Genomic DNA, 22743 nt, shown 5'->3' on the forward strand with positions numbered 1-22743 from the left:
TCCCAGAAAAGCCAGAAATAAACACCAAACTGGACATGGTGATACAAGATATAATCAAAGAAAATTGCCCAGAGATTCTAGAACAAGGGGGCAATACAGCCACTGACAGAGCTCACAGAACACCTTCTACACTAAACCCCCAAAAGACAACTCCCAGGAATGTAATTGCCAAATTCCAAAGCTATCAAACAAAAGAAAAAATCCTACAGGAAGCCAGAAAAAGACAATTTAGATATAAAGGAATGCCAATCAGGGTCACACAAGACCTTGAAAGTTCTACTCTGAATGATCGTAAGGCATGGAACATGATCTTCAGAAAGGCAAGAGAGCTGGGTCTCCAACCAAGAATCAGCTACCCAGCAAAACTGACTATATACTTCCAAGGGAAAGTATGGGCATTCAACAAAATAGAAGACTTCCAACTTTTTGCAAAGAAAAGACCAGAGCTCTGTGGAAAGTTTGATACCGAAAATCAAAGAGCAAGGAATACCTGAAAAGGTAAATATTAAGGAAAGGGGAAAATGTTATCTTCTTCTTTTACTCAAACTCTCTTCTATAAGGACTACATTTATATCAACCTATGTATACTAATATGTGGGGAAAATGTAATGTATAAATAGGGGGTAAAGAAAGACCAAATAGAATAATCATTCTCACACAAAGATTCACATGTGAAGGGGAGGGGAAGAAAACTCCTACAAGAAGGAGAGGAAGAGAGGGGGGGGGGGTTTACTTAAACCTCAATCTCAGGGAAATCAACTCTGAGAGGGAAAAACATCCAGATCCATTGGGATCTTGAATTCTATCTTACCCAACAAGGGTAAGGAGAAGGGAAAACCAAGGGGGGGAGGGGGAGAGGGAGAACAAAAAGGGAGGGAAAGAGAGGGGGGAGGGGGGAGGGAAGAAAAAGGGAGGGACTAAAAAGGGAAACATCAAGGGAGGGGACAAGGGGGACTGTTTCAAAGTAAATCACTGGACTAAAAGGTAGAGCCGAAGAAGAAAAGGTTAGAATTAGGGAAGGCAATCAAAATGCCAGGGAGTCCACAAATGACAATCAAAACAGTGAACGTGAATGGGATGAACTCACCCATAAAACGTAGACGAATAGCAGAATGGATTAGAATCCAAAACCCTACCATATGTTGTCTTCAAGAAACACACATGAGGCGGGTTGACACCCACAAGGTCAGAATTAAAGGATGGAGTAAGACCTTCTGGGCCTCAACTGATAGAAAGAAGGCAGGAGTGGTAATCATGATATCTGATAAAGCCAATGCAAAAATAGACCTGATCAAAAGGGATAGGGAAGGTAATTATATTTTGTTAAAAGGGACTATAGACAATGAGGAAATATCATTAATCAATATGTATGCACCAAATAATATAGCACCCAAATTTCTAATGGAGAAACTAGGAGAATTGAAGGAAGAAATAGACAATAAAACCATACTAGTGGGAGACTTAAACCAACCATTATCAAATTTAGATAAATCAAATCAAAAAATAAATAAGAAAGAGGTAAAAGAAGTGAATGAAATCTTAGAAAAATTAGAATTAATAGACATATGGAGAAAAATAAATAGGGACAAAAAGGAATACACCTTCTTCTCAGCACCACATGGCACATTCACAAAAATTGACCATACATTAGGTCACAGAAACATAGCACACAAATGCAGAAAAGCAGAAATAATGAATGCAGCCTTCTCAGATCACAAGGCAATAAAAATAATGATTAGTAATGGTACATGGAAAACCAAATCTAAAACCAATTGGAAATTAAACAATATGATACTCCAAAACCGTTTAGTTAAAGAAGAAATCATAGAAACAATTAATAATTTCATCGAGGAAAATGACAATGGCGAAACATCCTATCAAACCTTTTGGGATGCAGCCAAAGCGGTAATCAGAGGTAAATTCATATCCCTGAATGCTTATATTAACAAACAAGGGAGAGCAGAGATCAATCAATTGGAAATGCAAATGAAAAAACTGGAAAGCGATCAAATTAAAAACCCCCAGCAGAAAACCAAATTAGAAATCCTAAAAATTAAGGGAGAAATTAATAAAATTGAAAGTGATAGAACTATTGATTTAATAAATGAGACAAGAAGCTGGTACTTTGAAAAAACAAACAAAATAGACAAGGTACTGGTCAATCTAATTAAAAAAAGGAAGGAAGAAAAGCAAATTCACAGCATTAAAGATGAAAAGGGGGACAGCACCTCCGATGAAGAGGAAATTAAGGCAATCATTAGAAATTACTTTGCCCAATTATATGGCAATAAATACACCAATTTAGGAGAAATGGATGAATATATACAAAAATACAAACTGCCTAGACTAACAGAAGAGGAAATAGAATTCCTAAATAATCCCATATCAGAAATTGAAATCCAACAAGCCATCAAAGAACTTCCTAAGAAAAAATCCCCAGGGCCTGATGGATTCACCTGTGAATTCTATCAAACATTCAGAGAACAGTTAATCCCAATACTATACAAACTATTTGACATAATAAGCAAAGAGGGAGTTCTACCAAACTCCTTTTACAACACAAACATGGTACTGATTCCAAAACCAGGCAGGTCAAAAACAGAGAAAGAAAACTATAGGCCAATCTCCCTAATGAATATAGATGCAAAAATCTTAAATAGGATACTAGCAAAAAGACTGCAGCAAGTGATCAGAAGGATCATTCATCATGATCAAGTAGGATTCATACCAGGGATGCAGGGCTGGTTCAACATTAGGAAAACCATCCACATAATTGACCACATCAACAAGCAAACTAGCAAGAACCACATGATTATTTCAATAGATGCAGAAAAAGCCTTTGATAAAATACAACACCCATTCCTATTAAAAACACTAGAAAGCATAGGAATAGAAGGGTCATTCCTAAAAATAATAAACAGTATATATCTAAAACCAACAGCTAATATCATCTGCAATGGGGATAAACTAGATGCATTCCCAATAAGATCAGGAGTGAAACAAGGATGCCCATTATCACCTCTACTATTTGACATTGTACTAGAAACACTAGCAGTAGTAATTAGAGAAGATAAAGGAATTGAAGGCATCAAAATAGGCAAGGAGGAGACCAAGTTATCACTCTTTGCGGATGACATGATGGTCTACTTAAAGAATCCTAGAGATTCAACCAAAAAGCTAATTGAAATAATCAACAACTTTAGCAAAGTTGCAGGATACAAAATAAACCCACATAAATCATCAGCTTTTCTATATATCTCCAACACAGCTCAGCAGCAAGAACTAGAAAGAGAAATCCCATTCAAAATCACCTTAGACAAAATAAAATACCTAGGAATCTACCTCGCAAGACAAACATAGGAACTATATGAACACAACTACAAAACACTCGCCACACAACTAAAACTAGACTTGAACAAATGGAAAAACATTAACTGCTCATGGATAGGATGTGCCAATATAATAAAAATGACCATCCTACCCAAACTTATTTATCTATTTAGTGCCATACCCATTGAACTACCAAAATACTTCTTCACTGATTTAGAAAAAACCATAACAAAGTTCATTTGGAAGAACAAAAGATCAAGGATATCCAGGGAAATAATGAAAAAAAACACATATGATGGGGGCCTTGCAGTCCCTGACCTAAAACTATATTACAAAGCAGCAGTCATCAAAACAATTTGGTACTGGCTAAGAAACAGAAAGGAAGATCAGTGGAATAGAGTGGGGGAAAGCGACCTCAGCAAGACAGTATACGATAAACCCAAAGATCCCAGCTTTTGGGACAAAAATCCACTATTCGATAAAAACTGCTGGGAAAATTGGAAAACAGTGTGGGAGAGACTAGGAATAGATCAACACCTCACACCCTACACCAAGATAAATTCAAAATGGGTGAGTGACTTAAACATAAAGAAGGAAACCATAAGCAAATTGGGTAAACACAGAATAGTATACATGTCAGACCTTTGGGAGGGGAAAGGCTTTAAAACAAAGCAAGATATAGAAAGAATCACAAAATGTAAAATAAATAATTTTGACTACATCAAACTAAAAAGCTTTTGTACAAACAAAACCAATATAACTAAAATCAGAAGGGAAACAACAAATTGGGAAAAAATCTTCATAGAAACCTCTGACAAAGGTTTAATTACTCATATTTATAATGAGCTAAATCAATTGTACAAAAAATCAAGCCATTCTCCAATTGATAAATGGGCAAGGGAAATGGATAGGCAGTTCTCAGATAAAGAAATCAAAACTATTAACAAGCACATGAAGAAGTGTTCTACATCTCTTATAATCAGAGAGATGCAAATCAAAACAACTCTGAGGTATCACCTCACACCTAGCAGATTGGCTAACATAACAGCAAAGGAAAATAATGAATGCTGGAGGGGATGTGGCAAAGTAGGGACATTAATTCATTGCTGGTGGAGTTGTGAACTGATCCAACCATTCTGGAGGGCAATTTGGAACTATGCCCAAAAGGCGACAAAAGAATATCTACCCTTTGACCCAGCCATAGCACTGCTGGGTCTGTACCCCAAAGAGATAATGGACACAAAGACTTGTACAAAAATATTCATAGCTGCGCTCTTTGTGGTGGCCCAAAACTGGAAAACGAGGGGATGCCCATCAATTGGGGAATGGCTGAACAAACTGTGGTATATGTTGGTGATGGAATACTATTGTGCTAAAAGGAATAATAAAGTGGAGAAGTTCCATGGAGACTGGAACAACCTCCAGGAAGTGATGCAGAGCGAGAGGAGCAGAACCAGGAGAACATTGTACACAGAGACTAATACACTGTGGTATAATCGAACGTAATGGACTTCTCCATTAGTGGCGGTGTAATGTCCCTGAACAACTTGCAGGGATCCAGGAGAAAAAAACACCATTCATAAGCAAAGGATAAACTATGGGAGTGGAAACACCAAGAAAAAGCAACTGCCTGAATACAGAGGTTGAGGGGACATGACAGAGGAGAGACTCTAAATGAACACTCTAATGCAAATACTATCAACAAAGCAATGGGTTCAAATCAAGAAAACATCTAATGCCCAGTGGACTTACGCGTCGGCTATGGGGGGTGGGGGGGGGAGGAAAAGAAAATGATCTATGTCTTTAACGAATAATGCTTGGAAATGATCAAATAAAATATATTTTAAAAAAAAATGAGCAAGAGAAGGGAAAAAAATGTATATGAATTCGATAAGGAGATAAAATTGCTTTAATCCAGAGGCCCAGGTTTTTATAGTAATAAATGACTCAGCTTCCTCAGTATCCAGCTCTCCATCTCTTCCCTTTGGCCACTCTTCTGTGGTAAGTCCTACTTTAATGCTCCAGTATTCTTAACCTTTAACCTTCACTACCATCACTTTTGTTGCCACCATGGTTGGCTCCATCAACTGAAAAATAGTGGCCTTAGCAACAAGGTTGAATGCTCTACTCCCAGTAGACATAGCAGTAGCAGCAACAGCCATCACAACAGTACCAAAAGACTACTGCTCTATCACACAATGTAAATGAATATATTTTCCCTAATATGCAGGATAGAGGCAGTAACAATGAAATGTTACCAAGTAATAGCCCCCTTAAACTGGGTCCTCTCCAATAGAGTAATGTCTTTGATATATTTGTGGCCGAAGGAGGCCTCCATGAGAAATCCTTAGTGAATGGTTTGAATTTTAATTTAAATAACATGCAGTATTCTAATCAGCAAATCCAGCCAGTTATGGCCAACTTAAAAAAATGTTATTGTACAAGTTGAAATTCATTTGCCCAAGGAGGAATTATTTTTATCTCCTTTAGATTAAAAAAAAACTTACAGTGAGGGACAAAGCTAAGATGGCAACTTAGTAACAGTGAAAGCTATAATTATTCTAACAATCCTTCCAAACCAATCCTTAAAAAGTGATTTAAAATCACAGGTGTCAAAAATGAAGAGCATGACAGAATGAGGGGGGCTCTTCCATTTAATATAACCTGAAAGGTAGGCAAAGACATGATTTTCTTGGGACAGGAGGGAACCAAAGCAAAATTGTACACTGAGGAATGGTGGCTGACCCCCACACCAATCTACTGTGCCTAGTTCCACACCAAAAGTCCAAGCCCTTGTAAGCCTGAACTGCTGAGGTGAAGACCTAGCCATAGGGCACAATAGATCACAGTGGCAATCCCAAAAAACTAGGAGAGGAGACGGAATCAGGAAGCAGTTTCCAGAATTCCCAGTCCACAGGGAGAAAAAAGTCTGGAAAAAATTAGCAAAGAGAAAAAGGAATATGTAACCTTCAAAAATTTCTATGGGGACAAAGAGCAAAACATAAAACCAACAGAAAATGGTGAGATCTAAGCAACCATTTGAAAAACTTAAAAAAAAAAAGACCCAAAAAATAGGAATTGGTCTCAAGTTCTGGGAGAATTTAAATGGAAATAAAAAATCAAATAATATAGAAAAATGGGAAAAAGATATGGAAATAATGAAAAAAAATAATTATTTATTTATAAATTATATTTAATTAGTTAATTTAGAATATTTTTCTATGGTTACAAGATTCAGGTTCTTTCCCTCCCTTCTCACTAATCCCCTCCAATAGCTGATGCTCAATTCCACTGGGTTTTACATGTGTCATTGATCAAGATGTATTTCCATATTATTGATATTTGAACTAGGGTGATCATTTAGAATCTATATCCCCAATCTTATTCCCATCGAACTATATGATCAAGCAGTTGTTTTTCTTCTTTGTTTCTACTCCCACAGTTCTTCGTCTGAATGTAAATAGCATTCTTTCTCATAAGTCCCTCCAAATTGTTTTGGATCGTTGCATTGCTACAAGTAGAGAAGTCCATTACATTTGATTGTGCCACAGTGTATATGTCTCTGTGTACAATGTTCTCCTGGTTCTGTTCCTCTCACTTTGCATCAATTCCTGGAGGTCATTTCATTTCACATGAAATTCCTCCAGTTCATTATTTCTTTGAGCACAATAGTATTCCATCCCCACCAGATACCACAATTATGTTCAGCCATTCCCCAATTGGAAAGCATCCCCTCATTTTCCAATTTTTTGCCATCATGAAGAGTGTGGTTATAAATATTCTTGCACAGGTCTATTTCATTATCTTTTTGTAGTACAAACCCAGAAGTTCTATCACTAGATCAAATTCAGGCAGTCTTTTAGCGCCCTTTGGGCATGAAAGCAACAGTTTAAAAAGCAAAATTGTAGGGGGCAGTTGGGTAGCTCAGTGGATTGAGAGCCAGGTCTAGAGATCAGAGGTCCTAGGTTCAAATCTGGCCTCAGACACTTCCCAGCTGTGTGACCCTGGGCAAATCACTTAACCCCAATTGCCTATCCCTTACCAATCTTCTGCCTTGTAGCAAATACACAGTATTGATTCCAAAAGGGAAGAGAAGGGTTTAAAAAAATAAAAAATAAAAAGCAAAATTGGTCAATGGAAAAATGCGAAACAAAAATCCAATGAAGAAAAGAATTTTTAAAAAAATTGATGTAGTAGAACAAGGGGGGGGGAATCCAATGAAGAAAAGAGTGCCATGAAAACCAGAATGGGCCAATAAAAAAGGAAGATCAAATGTTTGTGGAAGAAATTCAGCCTTTAAGATTACAATTGGGCAATTAAAAGCTAAAAATTCCATGAGACATTAAGAAAGAATAAAACAAAATTAATGAATGAAAAAATAGAAGAAAATATCTCATTGAAAAACAACTAACCTAAAAAATAGATCCAGGAGAAACAATTTAAGAATTATTTGACTTCCTGAAAGTCATGACTCAAAAAAACCCATTTTATTACAATAAATTATTCAAGAAAATTACCATGATATTCTTGAACAAGAAGGTAAAATAGAAATGGAAAGAATCCACAGATCAGCTCCTTCAATAAATCATCAAATGAAAACTCCCAGAATGTTATAGACAAGTTCAAGAACTACCAGGTCATGGAGAAAATATTTCAAGTAGTCAGAAAGAAAAATAAAATCAAATATCATGGAGCCTCAGTCAGAATTACAGAGGATCTGGCAGATACCACATTGAAGGGATGAAAGATTCAAATATGATATTCTGGAAGGCAAGTGAACTGGATTTACAACCAAGAATCACCTAATCATTAAAACTGACTATATTCTTTCAGGGGAAAGTATGGTCATTTAATAAAATAGAAAATTTCCAAACATTCCTGAAAAAAAAACAGACCAATGGAAAATTTCATGTCCAAATACAAAATAAAAGTTAAACATAAAAAGATAAATAAGAAAGAAAAAATTAAGGGCTTCAATAAGGTCAAATTATATATGTTCTTCTGTGGAAAAATGATATCTGTAACTCTTAAAATTTATTATCATTCTCACAGTAGTTAGGAGAGGTATACATAGACAGAAGTTGTGATAATAAGTCCTTTATTATGACATATTAAAAAACAGGTAGGACTGAAAAAAATGATTATACTAAGAGAAATAGGAAGAGAGAAGTAAAATAGGGTAAATTGTATTATATAAAAGAGGCAAGGGGTAGGGGACTATTACAGTGGAGAATAGAATAAGGATAGTGATGGGTAAAACTTAAAGATTATTCTCATTGTAATTTGCTCAGAAAGGAAAGGACAGTCAGATTCATTTGGGATATAGAATCCTATAGAAAGGTGGAGGTGGGAAGGGAAATAATATAAGGTAGAGGGGAGGGGGCAAGTGACTAAAGTGTCTAAAGCAAAACACTTGTGTGGAGGGAAAGAGTTGAAGTAGCAAGGGCAGGATTAAGAAAGGAAATCAAGGTTGGGGGGGAATATGCCAGTGGTAATCATAGGTATGACCTCAACCATAAAATTGAAGCAAATCACAGAGTGAATTAAAAGTTAGAATCCTACCATAAATTATTTATAAGAAACACATTTGAGGCAGATAGACAAACACAGAGTAAAGGTAAACTAGAGTAGAATATATTGGGCTTCGAGTGAGATAAAGAAGGCAGGAGTAACAATCATGATTTCAGACAAAGCTAAAGCAAAAATAGTTCTGATTAAAAAGGATAAGGAAGGTAATTACATTTTGATAAAAAGCTGTATAGATAATGAAGAAATATTAGTACTTAAAATATAGGAACCAAATGACAGAGGATCCAGATTTTTAAAGGAGAATATAAAGGTTCTTTAGAAGGAAAAAGATAGTAAAACTAAACTAGTGGGGGGACCTCAGACTTCCCCCATGAGAACTAGATAAATCTAACCAAAAAATTAAAAAGAACAAAGAACAGGAAATGAGTGAAATTTTATAAAAGTTTGATTAAATAGATATCTGAAGAAAATTGAATAGGGAATAAAAAGCAATATACCTTCTTATCAGCAGAATATGGTACATATACAAAGATTGACCATTTACTACATAAAAACATCATAACCAGGAACAGAAAAGCAAAAATAATAAATGTAACTTTTTTCAGATGACAATGCAATAGAAATTATAATCAATAAGAATCCATGGAGAGGTAAATTAAAAATTAATTGGAAGCCAAATGACCTAATTGTTCAAAATAGGTGGGTCAAAAACAAATCATAGAAACAATCACTTTTTTCATTGAAGAGAATGACAATATGGAGACAACATATCAAAATTTCTTGGGATATAACCAAAGCAGTACCCAGGGGAGAAATTTATATCCCTGAGTACTTATAGAAATATAGAGAAAAAGCAGATTAATGAATTGAACATGCAACTAAAAAAACTAGGGTGGGGGGATGAATTTAAAATCCCTAAAGACTAAATTGGAAATCCTAAAAATCAAAGGAGAAATTAATAAAATTGAAAGTAAAAGAACTATTGAACTAATAAATAAGACTAGAAGCTAGTTCTATGAAGAAGGGGAAAAAAAGAAAAACAAATAAAATATAGTATGGTAGCAAAGAGACTATTGCAATATATCACAAGGATTATTCACTTTGATCAAGTCAGATTTATACCAGGAATGCAGAGCTGATTTATATTAGGAAAATCTTCAGCATAATTGACCATATCAGTAATCAAACTAATAGAAATCACATGATTATCTCAATAGATTCAGGAGAATACTGACAAAATGCAACAACCTTTTCTATTGAAAAAGCTAGAAAGCATAGGAATAAAATGGCCTTTCCTCAAAATAATAAGTAGTACTTATTTTAATACATCAACAAGTATCATCTGCAATGGGGATGTTAGAAGCTTCCCGATAAAATCAGAAGTCAAGCAGAGATGCCCATTATCACCATTATTATTTAATATTGCACTAGAAATCCTAGCTAGTGATTATAAAAGAAAAAGAAATTGAAGAAATTAAAATAGACAATGAGGAAACTAAACTATCACTCTTTGCATATGACATAAGGGTATACTTAGAGAATCCTAGAAAATCAACTAAAAACAAGTTTAAATAATTAAAACTTTAGCAAAGTTGCAGAAAACAAAATAAACCCCCAAATGATCAGCATTTCTATTTATTTCCAACAAAACTCAGCAGCCAGAGTTAGAAAGAGAAACTCCATTTAAAGTCATTCTAGATAATATAAAATATGTGGGAATCTATTTGCCAAGAACAATGTAGGGATTATATGAGCACAATTACAAAATACTTTCCATACAAATAAAATTAGGTCTAAACAATTGAAAAAATTAATTACTCATGGGTAGACCAAGCTAATATAATAATAAAAATGACAATCCTACCTAGATTTACTTACTCAATGCCATACTTATCAAGCTATCAAAAAACCATTTTAGAGAATTAGACAAATAATAAAATGCATTTGGAAGAACAAAAAGTCAAGAATATTATGGGAACTAATGAAAAAAATTAGGATCTTGGCCTAACAGTTCCAGATTTTAATCTGTCTTATAAAGAAGTAATCCTCAAAACAATCTGATACTGGCTAAGAAATAGGATAGTGGTAGTCTCTCATTAACCGAGGATGACGATTGTCTTTGTGCATTTTCATCTATGGTGTATAGATGAGTGTGCACAAAGACACTTGTGCATGAAGGAGATTTAAGTGGAAAAGTCGTTGCACAGAGACAGTCCCACTCTCTCGGCGTTGGAAGCCTGGGTCCAATGGCACGAAAAATCATTACACCTGGAGACTTCCTCAGCTGCATTGGATGGCCGTGTTGTCTTTTGTGCTCCAACACGCCCTAAGCACTCCACAGTGCTTTGCTGCGTCGCCATCTCAGCCGTTGAGCCTTCTTATTGGTTTCTTCCGTCTGTTCAGCCGAAGCAGTCTTCACATGCTGGGTGAGCAAAGCCCTGGTTCACCAGGGGTCGACGACCCGATGGCTACCCTCACAAGGTTTAGCCGGCCTGTCGAAGCCGTTGCCTGAGGTGTGGCCACTGCCTCATGCTAGCAGCTACTAGGAGCCACAAGTGAGAGCTGGGTGTCAGGTGAGGGTCAGAGGTTGGAAAGCTGCCCTAAGAGGGCACGACAAGCCCTCCATACCAGAGATGCTACCCCTCCCTGAGCACCCAGATAGATCAATGGAATAGACTAGGGGTAAATGATCTCAGCAATCTAGCATTTGATAAACCCAAATATTTCAGCTTTTGGAATAAGAAATCACTATTTGATAGAAACAACTGAATAATTGGAAAACAGAATGGCAAAAACTAGATTTAGATCAATATCTTATACCCTATGAGAAGATAAGATCAAAAAGGGTATATGATTAAAAATAAAGGGTGATGGTATACGTCAATTAGGGGAAGGTAGAGTAGTTTACCTGTCAGATCTATTGAGAAGGGAAGAATTTATGACCAGACAAGAAGTAGAGAACATTACAAGATGTAAAATGAATAATTTTGATTATATTAATAAAAAGGGATTTTGTAAACAAAATCAATACAATCAAGGTTAGAAGGGTAGCAATGAACTAGAAAAAAGTTATAAAAATTACTGAAAAAGTCTAATTTCTCAAATATATAAATAACTAATTCAAATTTATAAGAATTCAAGGTATTCTCCAATTCATAAATGGTCAAAGGATATGAATAGACAGTTTTCAGACAAAGAAATCAAAGCTATCAATAATCACATAAAAATGATCTAAATCCCTATTGATTAGAGAAATGCAAATTAAAACAATACTGAGGCATCATCTCACACCTATCAAATTGGCCAATATTATAGTAAAGAAAAATGATAAATGTTGGAGGGAATGTAGCAAAAATGAAACACTAATACATTGCTGGTGGAGTCATGAACTGATCCAACCATTCTGGAGGGCAATTTAGAATTATGCCTAAAGGGCTCTAAAAGAATGCATACTTTTTGATCCAGAAACACTACTACTAGGTCTGTATCCCAAAAAGATAAAAAATAATGGGAAAGAATCTGTATAATAATATTTGTAGCTACACATTTTTATGATAGCAAAGAATTGGTAACTAAAGGGATGTCCATCAGGTGGGGAATGGCAGAACAAAATATGGTATATGATGGTGATGGAAATTTTTTTTTTATCACAAGGAATGATGAACAGGATGATTTCAGAAAGAAGTGGAAAGACTTATGAGACATTCAGAGTGAATAAACAGAACCAGGAGAACATTATGCACAATAACTTAAATACTGTAGAATGATCAAATGTGATAGACAACTATTAACGGTTATGCAACGATCCAGGACAATTTTGAAAAATGGAAGAGAATGCTATCCACTCACAGAGAAAGAACTGTTGGCTTATTGAAGATATAAGATTTATCACTTACTTATTTGGGTAAATGATATGGGGTTTGATTTTCTAAGTTTTTTCACTTAAAAATGAATAATATGGAAATATGTTTTGTATGATCATATATGTATAACCCAAATTGAATTGCTTGTCAATTCTAGGAGGGAGGAAGAAAAAAATGAGGGAGACAGCACAAATAACATAAACTTGGAAAACTTACATGAAATTTGTTATTAAAATAAAGATAAAACATAAATAAAGATAATAAGGAGTCATTCAAGATGGTATCTAAACACAACATATATCATTTTTTTAAATTTTCCAACCAAGCACAAAGTTATTTTATCACTAACTGTACATTTTAAAGTATGTTCTTCATATGGCCTCTAACAATATTTAAGCTATAGCAAGGACATGGTAAATTTTTAAAAATAAAAATTACCACAAATAAGTGGGTTTATTATTTTATTTTTAATTGTATAATTTAAGTTAGTAAAAAGTCTATAAAATATCAGATTTTTTGTTTCTATAATGTGGTATTATGGAAGGAAATTTAGTCATAAATATTAATTTTATATCAATATTGTGCAATACTTGAAGAAAACAGTATAAAAGTGTTTTGAGTCAGTGTCATATATTGAGGGATCAAAATAGTTTATATCAAATTTGTATTAAAAAGATGATATAAATAGATTCATAGAATACAAGGTAACTATGTTCATTTGTTTTTACATGTTATGTTTGTCTTAGATACCATGGACCATATTGTCCATGAGGTTTTCTTGACAAGAATACTGGAGTCGTTTGCCATTTCCTTATCTACAAGATTAAGGGAAAGGTAAGTGACTTGCCCAAAATCATTGAGCTAATAAGGATTTGAGGCTGAATTTGACCTGTTCTTCCTGACTCCAGACCCAGTTCTCTATCCATGGAGCCAGCTAATGGCCTTCTGGCAAACAGAGGTTAAGTGACTTGTACTAAGTTAAATAGCAAATAAGCATATTCTGATGTGGGACTTGAATCCTGGTCTTTCTATTTCCAAGCCCAGTGCTTTCTCCACTGAGCTATCTAACTATTTTTTACTTCTGTATATTGTATACCTAATCCTTTCCATTGATCAATTTATTTCTAATTTGATACCAAATTGTTTAGATTACAGTTTTGTATTATTGTTGACCATTTTTGGTCATATTGTTGGACCATATTGTTGAACCATATGTTTGGACCATATTGTTGAACATCTGATACTGCTAGGCCCTGTTCCTTCATGTATTTTTTACACTGATTCTCTGGATATACTTCACCTTTTATTGCTCCATATGAATTTTATTATTATTTTGTCTAGCTCTATAAAGTAATTTTTAGTAATTTGATTGGTGTGACACTGAGTAAATAAATTAATCTAAGTAGCATTGCCATTTAAAAAAATATATTGGCTTGAAAAACCCATGAGCAATTAATATTTCTCCAATTCATTAGATTTGTTTTTATTTTGATGAATAATGATTTGGAATTATGTTTATATAGTTCTCTGTTTGTGGCTTGGCAGGGAGACTGTTAGGCATTTCATACTCTCTGCAGCATTTTCCCATATAGATAACATTTTCCTCTATTGAGTCCTTTATGATTTCTCTTTGATATTTTGCCTTTTTGCTAATTCTCTTGAGTCTTTATAAATTCAAATTTTTATTCAGTCCTAGACTTTTCTTGAAAGTCTTAAAAATCTTCTATTTTAACAAATATCAAAATTTCCCCTGAAGGATTATATTCAATTTTCATAGATAGGTTATTTTTAGTTGTAATCCTAACCTGTCATAATCTTATGTTCCATGCTCTCCAATCCTTTTATTGAATTTATGGAATTTTGTATGATTGTGACAGTGGCTCCATGGTATTTGAATTTTTTCTTTCTGATTCCTTGCAATATTTTCTCCTTGACATGAAAGCCCTGAAACTTGGTTATGATATTTCTAAGAGTTTTCATTTTGGGATCTCTTAGAGGGGGTTATTGATGGATTCTTTCAATTTTGTCAAGACCTCAAAATTAATTCCTTGCTAAGAACTCTCATTTTCCTGACTTATCATGTTCCTCAGGCCCAGACTTAGCAGTTCCATGTCCAAACCTAACTTCTGAATATATTTCACCCAATCAAGATTTGCTGTGAACTTGGCATAAAAGTAGTCAGTCTTAAATGTGCACACTCAGGGTGAACTCTGTTACTATCAATCTATTACTGTCAAAACCATGGACCAGTAGGTCAACTGAGACAAACCATGTCAGCTCTGAGTAATGCAAAACACCTATGTGAACCACATCCCAGCAAGCACAACTCTGTTATAGATTTTCCATCATCAACAAAATTGTCTCCCTCTTTGATGTTGAACAAATCCTAGGAATAGACTCTGATGGTGTACAAACTCTATCTTGTCATTAAGAAAACTTCATCATTGTTGGAGCTATACCTTCTTTGTCCTGTCACAACTATATGTATCAAAGCTATAACTTTGCATTTTGGGTTACAATTTAGTAAGAGTCTTTCCCCATCATACCATGACTCATTCTTACCCTTGACAGAATAACACCTTTAAACACTTAATAGGTCCTTCAGGTTATTCTCATGTCCCAGTTGAATAGGTGATCAAGAATTTCTATTTTTCCCTCTATCTGAAATTTCATTGTTTTTCTTGTTATTCTCTGTCCCTACAACATACTTTAAATACATATTTCATTTGGCATAAATTTCAAAATTTTAAGTTTCCAAGATTACCTCATAGTATATATTACCTCAAAACTTATTATAACCCTTTTAGACTTAATAAATGTTAAATCTCCCTCATGTAATGTGACCCAAAATAGCACAGATAAATGAGTGGGCTTCAAGTCTTTATGTGGCTGAATATGTTTGTGTGGCCAATATGAAGATGTAAATCTACCTGAACTTAGCAAAGCTGGCCTTCATACACTGGATAACTACATAGTTAATTGGGTACCTCTACATACAGTTGTTGTTGTTGTTGTTGTTTTTTAGTTTGGTAGAACTTGCCAGAGTTTGTGATCTATTATCAAAGACTTTGAGAAGCCAGAATGACATCTATGAAATCATAAAGTATAATGCTAGGGGGTTTTAGTGAAGAGCAAGGTACTTAGTGCAAAAAGTATTATTCCTATTTTACAAGTGAGAAGATTGAGCCACGGGGACCTAACCAAAGTCATGCAGCATTTCAGTTCAGAGCCAAATTCATCTCTTCTAACTTCAGAAGTAATGTCCTTTTCACTGTTATACTTACTTCCTCCTAAAAAATATCATAACCACCTCCAATCCATGGGGATCGCTGTTAAGCATTTTATTGGAAAGCACAGACCATAGCATCTTTTATTAATCAAAGGAATAAAAAATAGCCATCAATATTGTAAATCAGGTTTGAATACACTAAAATAAAACAAATACAACAAAAAAGGTAAAAGTTCACTGCACCTAAACATTCTCCTCTACTGTTTTGGGAGCTGATGAATGGGATTTTATGTCCTGTGATCATAGGAATTATATCTGGACAAGACATTAAAGATCATCTAATCCAACCCCCTTATTTTATGGATGAAGAAATAAAGCGCCGAAGACTGGGAAAAGACAGGGAATTTGCCCAAGGTCACAAATGTAATAAGTAGCTAAAATAAGATTAAATTCAGATCTTGCCTCCAAAATCAAAGATCATTTAACTTTGTTGCCTAGATTTATTGTCCTTTGTATACAGAAAGTATTCATAAACTAAAACTTTGGGATGAATTCAGTCAGTCAATAAATGCTTATTAATCACCTACTATGTGCTAGGCACTATACTAAGAGCTGAGATGCATGTACAAAGAAGAATGATATTCTTTCCCCTCAAGGAGCTTATAATTAAAGACAATACACAAAAGCAATAATAAAAGAGGGAAGGGAATGAAGGGAAGATACCCAGTGCATTGATATGGATTCTAGTCTAAAGGAGTGAAGCTGCATGGGAAATGAAATAATCACTTACTTAGGAGCAATGCGTGTGTTTTTTTTTAATTTAAACCTTTACCTTCTGTCTTGGAATCAATACTATGTATTTGTTCCAAGGCAGAAGAGTGGTATGGGCTAGGCAATGGGGGTCAAGTGACTTTCCCAGGATCACACAGCTAGGAAGTGTCTGCGATAACATTTGAACCTAGGACCTCCTATCTCTAGGCCTGGCTCTCAATCCACTGAGCTACCCAGCTGTCCTCAGGAGCAATGTTTTTTTTAAGCTTATGAAGCTTGTATTAAACACCTTAAACAGATGTATAATTAAACCAATAAAAAACATTATTTTAACCAACAGCTCTTAAATTTTAAAAAATGTTGTTAGGTTCATTTCCCTCAGTACAAGCATCATGTTCAATCCTCTGTCCAGGTTACCTCTCACTCTTCAGTTAATATAAGGGAAGATGAATTCTTCAGCCTTTCTATTAAATAGGGTTAGGCTCCTGATGAGATAAATATGCCAAAGTTGACAAAATCTCAGAGGATGAATAAATTCTAGATAATGAACTTCCTGAGGACATGGCAGATTCCAAAAGTAGTACAGCCAGTAAATAAGTAAATCAAGTGAGATAAAATTCATAAGGGATAATTGTAAAGCTTTGCATTTGGTTTGAAAAGTTAACTTCCCAGGTACAATACAAGATTGTCATAGTTGGCAAATGATCCCACAAAATTATGCTTTATGGTGAGTTGGTTCAAAAAGTATTTATTAAATGTCTGGCAAATGTCAGGCACTGTGTTAAGTTATGAAGATACAAGGGCAAAAAAAAATAATCATTGTTTTCAGAGAACTTAGAGTTTAATGTTAAAAACAAGATTATAAATAAGAAAATCTCCATTTTACAGTTGAGGATATTGAGGCAAACAGATTAAGTGACTTGCCCAAGGTTATGGAATAAGAAAGTATCTAAGACCAGATTTGGATTTAAATTTTCTTGGATGCATTCTCTATCCACTGTGCACCTTAACTGCCTACAGTTAGAAAAATAGGTGGTCATGAAAAAACAGAATGGAGAGAAGTCAACTTTAGCTCTTAAATAATTACAAATGTAAAAAAAAAACTGTCTAGTGGAATAACAGAAGCTAAAGAGGCAAACATATAGTAAGATATGATATTATCTTTGCCCCATTGAATTTATTTTGCTTGGACTTAATATATTTAATTGGTGGTCACAAGGGATTTAATTTCTAAATCCCAAAATGAATTACTAAAGTAGAATGGAATTTATGGTGGCTTATTTACAATACAGGGAAGATATTGAGGAAGAGAGAAAAGGGGAGAGAGAGAGCAAGCTCTGGCTTCCTCAGAGACAGGTAGAAATTCTAAGTCCCTGCCAGGGGAAAGGAGTCTCAAGATGATGGGCCTTTCTCTGAGGTTCACATCTCCAGAAAGGCAAGGAAACTAAGTTGGCCTTTCACTCACCATGGTGACTATCTAAAAGGAAAACAGTCTGAGGTCTCCTGCACAAGCTCCTCCTGGGGTCCAGTTCCACAGTCAAGTGTCTTCACTCCAAGTCTGAGTGTCTATCTTCCAGTCTCTCCTCAAGTGCCTGTCTTCAAGTCCAACTCAGAGCGACTCTTCCAGTCTCTCCTCCAAGTGACTCTTCGTCACTCCAAGCCTGAATGACTCAATCTATTCCAGTCCAACTCCCAGTGACTGAATCTAAGGATTCCATCTTTGTGTGCCTGTTTCCTTTATTTAAACACCTTTTTCTCTTGTGTCACCTCCACTAAATTTTACATCTACCAATCATAGCAGATGATCCTCTCCAGGATGGCCCACTCAATGTATGAAATGGATGTTCACACCTTTTGTAGTTAGTTAACACCTTTTTGTAGTTAGTTAACACCTTCCTGTAGTTAAAATGGGTAGATTTCCTTTAAATACTTTGGGGATTAAAATCTAAAAAAGGACCAGATATTACAATTTTATCTTCATTATCAAGGAAGAGCTAAGTACCTTCATTGTTACAATCAGGAGATAACCAAATACAATCTTCACAGTCCACTGTGATTCCTTTAATATTTTTCTTTTTTTATTATTATTGGTAGCATTTATAATACTATGTTAAATAATATTAGTTATAATGACCTTCCTTGTTTCACTCCTGATGTTGTTGTAAAGGCTTCCAGTTTCTTCCCATTACTGATAATACTGGTTGATGGCTTTAGGCAAATATTTCATATCATTTTTGGAAAAATTCCATTTATACCTGTGCTTTCCAGTGTTTTTAATAGGAATGAGTATTGTATTTTATCAGTCTTTTTTCTACACCAATTGAAATAATCATGTTTTCTTTTAAACTTTTGTTATTGATATAAATTATTTTGATAGTTTTCTTTATATTAAACTATCCGTGCTTTCCTGGTACGAATCCTTCTTATTCACAATACATTGTCTTGGTATATATTGTAGTTTCCTAGCTACTATTTTGTTTAGGATTTTTCTACTCATAGTCATTAATGGGATGCTTTTACTCTTCCTGGTTTAGTCATGAGGACCAAATTGATTTTCTAAAAGGAATCTGGTAGAAATCCTCCTTTACTTACTATTTCAAATAATTTGTATAATATTGGAATTAGTTGATCCTTAAGTGTTTGGTAGAATTTACTTATAAATCCATCTGGTCCTGATGCTTTTTCCTTAAGAAATTCATTCATAGTTTGTTTGATTGCCTTTATGAAAATAGGTTAATTTAAGTATTCTATTTCTTACTCTGATAGTTTGGCAGTTTATTTTTTGTAACTATTCTATCTCTCTCATGGTTAAATTTGATTTTTTTTATAAAATTGAACAAAATAACTCCAAATAATTGCTTTAATTTCATCTTCATTGGTGGTATATTTACCCTTTTCATCTTTAATGTTAGGAATTTGGTGTTCTTTTTTTTATTACATTAACCATGGTTAATCTATTTAATTGATTTTAGGGTAAAAAGAAAGACCTCCAAGATTTATTTATTAATTAAAAGATTTTCTTGCATTCAATTTTACTAACCATTGATTTTTAGGATTTCTAATTTGATATTTATATAATTATTTTTAAAAATGTTATTTAATTCATCAATTAAAAATATTTTTCCTTGGTTACAAGAATTACATTCTTTCCCTTCCCTCCCCCACCACTTCCCTTAGCCGACTCGCAATTCCACTGGGTTTTAAATGTGTGCTTGCTCAAAACCTATTTCCATATTGTTGCTGTTTGCACTAGGGTTATCATCTGGAGTCTACACCCCCAAAATATCCTAATGGTTCCATTTGATCAAGTAATTGTTTTTCTTCTGTGTTTCTACTTCCAGTTTTTTCTCTGAATGTGAATATTATTCTTTCTCATAAATACCTCCACATTGTTCTGGATCATTGCATTGCTACTAGTAGAGAAGTCCATTACATTCGATTGTACCACAATGTATCAGTCTCTATGTACAATGTTCTCCTAGTTCTGCTCCTTTCACTCTGTATGAGTTCCTGGAGGTCGTTCCAGTTCATATGGAATTCTTTCAGTACATTTTTCCTTTGGGCACAATAGTATTCCATCACCAACATATACTACAGTTTATTCAGCCATTCCCCAAGTGGAGGGCATCCTCATTTTCCAATTTTGTGCCACCACAAAGAGCACAGTTATGAATATTCTTTTACAAGATTTTTTTCCTTATAATCTCTTTGGTGTATAAACCCAGCAGTGCTATGACTGGATCAAAGGACAGACAGTCTTTTAGCACCCTTTGGGCATAGTTCCAAATTGCCCTCCAGAATGGTTGGATCAATTCACAACTCCACCAGCAATACATAATATCCCAATTTTGCCACATTCCTTCCAGCATTTGTTACTTTCTTTTGATGTCATGTTAGCCAATTTGCAAAGTGTGAAGTGGTACCTCAGATTTGTTTTGATTTGCATTTCTCTGATTATTAGAGATTTAGAATAATTTTCATGTGCATATTAATAATTTTCATTTCTTTATCTGAAAATTGCCTATTCATGTCCCTTGCCCATTTATCAATTGGGGAATGGTTGATTTTTTGTACAATTCATTTAGCTCTTTATAAATCTGAATAATTAGACTTTGTCAGAGGTTTTTGTGGTGAAGATTTTTTCCAATTTGTTGCTTCCCTTCTAATTTTGGTTGTATTGGTTTTGTTTGTACAAACCCTTCTTAATTTAATGTAATAAAATTATTTATTTTACATTTTGTAATTTTTTCTAAGTCTTGATATTTCTTGAAATCTTTCCTTTTCCAAAGATCTGATATGTATACTATTCTGTGTTCACCTAATTTACTTATAGTTTCCTTCTTTATATTAAAATCATTCACCCATTCTGAGTTTATCTTGGTGTTGGATGTGAGATGTTGATCCAAACTCAATCTCTCCCATACTGTCTACCAATTTTCCCAGCAGTTTTGGTCAAATATTGGATTTTTGTCCCAAAAGCTGGGAACTTTGGGTTATCATATACTATCTTCCTGTGGTAACATACCCCAAGTCTATTCCACTGATCCTCCTTTCTGTCTCTTATCCAGTACCATATTGTTCTGATAACCACTGCTTTGCAGTATAGTTTGAGATCTGGTACTGCTAGGCCCCCTTGCTTCACATTTTTTTCATTATTTCCCTTGATATCCTTGATCTTTTGTTCTTTCAAATGAACTTTGCTATGCTTTTTTTCTGATTGAGTAAAAAAAGTTTTTTTGGTAGTTTTATGGGTATGGTACTAAATAAGCAAAAAGTTTGGGAATGATTGACATTTTATTATGTTAGTTCATCCTACCCATGAGCAATTAATGTTTTTCCAATTATTTAGATCTAGTTTTAATTGTGAGGAAAGTGTTTTGTAGCTGTGTTCATATAGTTCCAGTGTTTGTCTTGGCAGATAGATTCCCAAGTATTTTATATTGTGTAGGGTGATTTTAAATGGATTTTCTCTTTCTAATTCTTGCTGCTGAGATGTGTTAGAAATATATAGAAATGCTGATGACTAATGTGGGTTTATTTTGTATCCTGCAACTTAGCTTAAGTTGTTGATTATTTCTACCAGCTTTAATTTCTTTTCTTTCTTTTCTAATTGCTACTACTTAAGTTTCTAGTACAATGTTAAATAACAGAAGTAATAATGGGCATCCTTGTTTCACTCCTGATCTTATTGGGAATGCTCCTAGTTTATCCCCATTGCAGCAGATGATGTTTGCTGATGGTTTTATATATATATATATATATATATATATATATATATATATATATATATATATATATATATATATATATATATATATATATATATATACACACATATATATACTGCTTATTATTTTTAGGAAAGGCTCTTTTTATACTTTCAAGTGTTTTCAATAGGAATGAGTGTTATATTTTGTCAAAGGCTTTTTCTGCATCTATTGAAATAATCTTGTGATTTTTGTTTGGTTGGTTATTGATATGGTCAATTATATGGATTATTTTCCTAATATTGAACCATCCTTGCATTCCTGGTATAAATCCCACCTAATCATAATGAATAATTCTTATGATGATTTGCTGGAGTCTTTGTACTATTATTTTATATAAGATTTTTGCATCTATGTTCATTAGAGAGATTGGTCTATAGTGTTCTTTCTCGGTTTTTGACTTGACTGGCTTTAAAATCAGTACCATATTTGTGTCATAAAAGGAATTTGGTAGAACTCCTTTGCTTATTCTGTCAAATACTTTGTACAGGATTTGGATTAGTAAGTCTGAATGTTTGATAGAATTCATTTGTGAATCCATCTGGACTGGGGGATTTTTTCTTAGGGAGTTCTTTGATGGCTTTTTTACTTTCTTTTTCTGATTTGGGATTATTTATGTATTCTATTTCTTCTTCTGATAATCTAGGCAATTTTCATTTTTATTAATATTCATTCATATCACCTAGATTGCCTTATTTGTTGCCATATAATTGGGCATTATCACTTTTAATGATTGTCTTAATTTTCTCTTCAT

General features: G+C 34.2%; 1 pseudogene; it reads left to right on the forward strand.

The window, feature by feature from the left end:
- Positions 1–5232: 5232 nt before the first annotated feature.
- Positions 5233–5779, forward strand: LOC130457099 (protein Tob1-like; annotated as a pseudogene).
- The last annotated feature ends 16964 nt before the right edge of the window (positions 5780–22743 follow it).

Source organism: Monodelphis domestica, chromosome 1, assembly GCF_027887165.1.
Source record: "Monodelphis domestica isolate mMonDom1 chromosome 1, mMonDom1.pri, whole genome shotgun sequence".
Lineage (NCBI taxonomy): Eukaryota > Metazoa > Chordata > Mammalia > Didelphimorphia > Didelphidae > Monodelphis > Monodelphis domestica.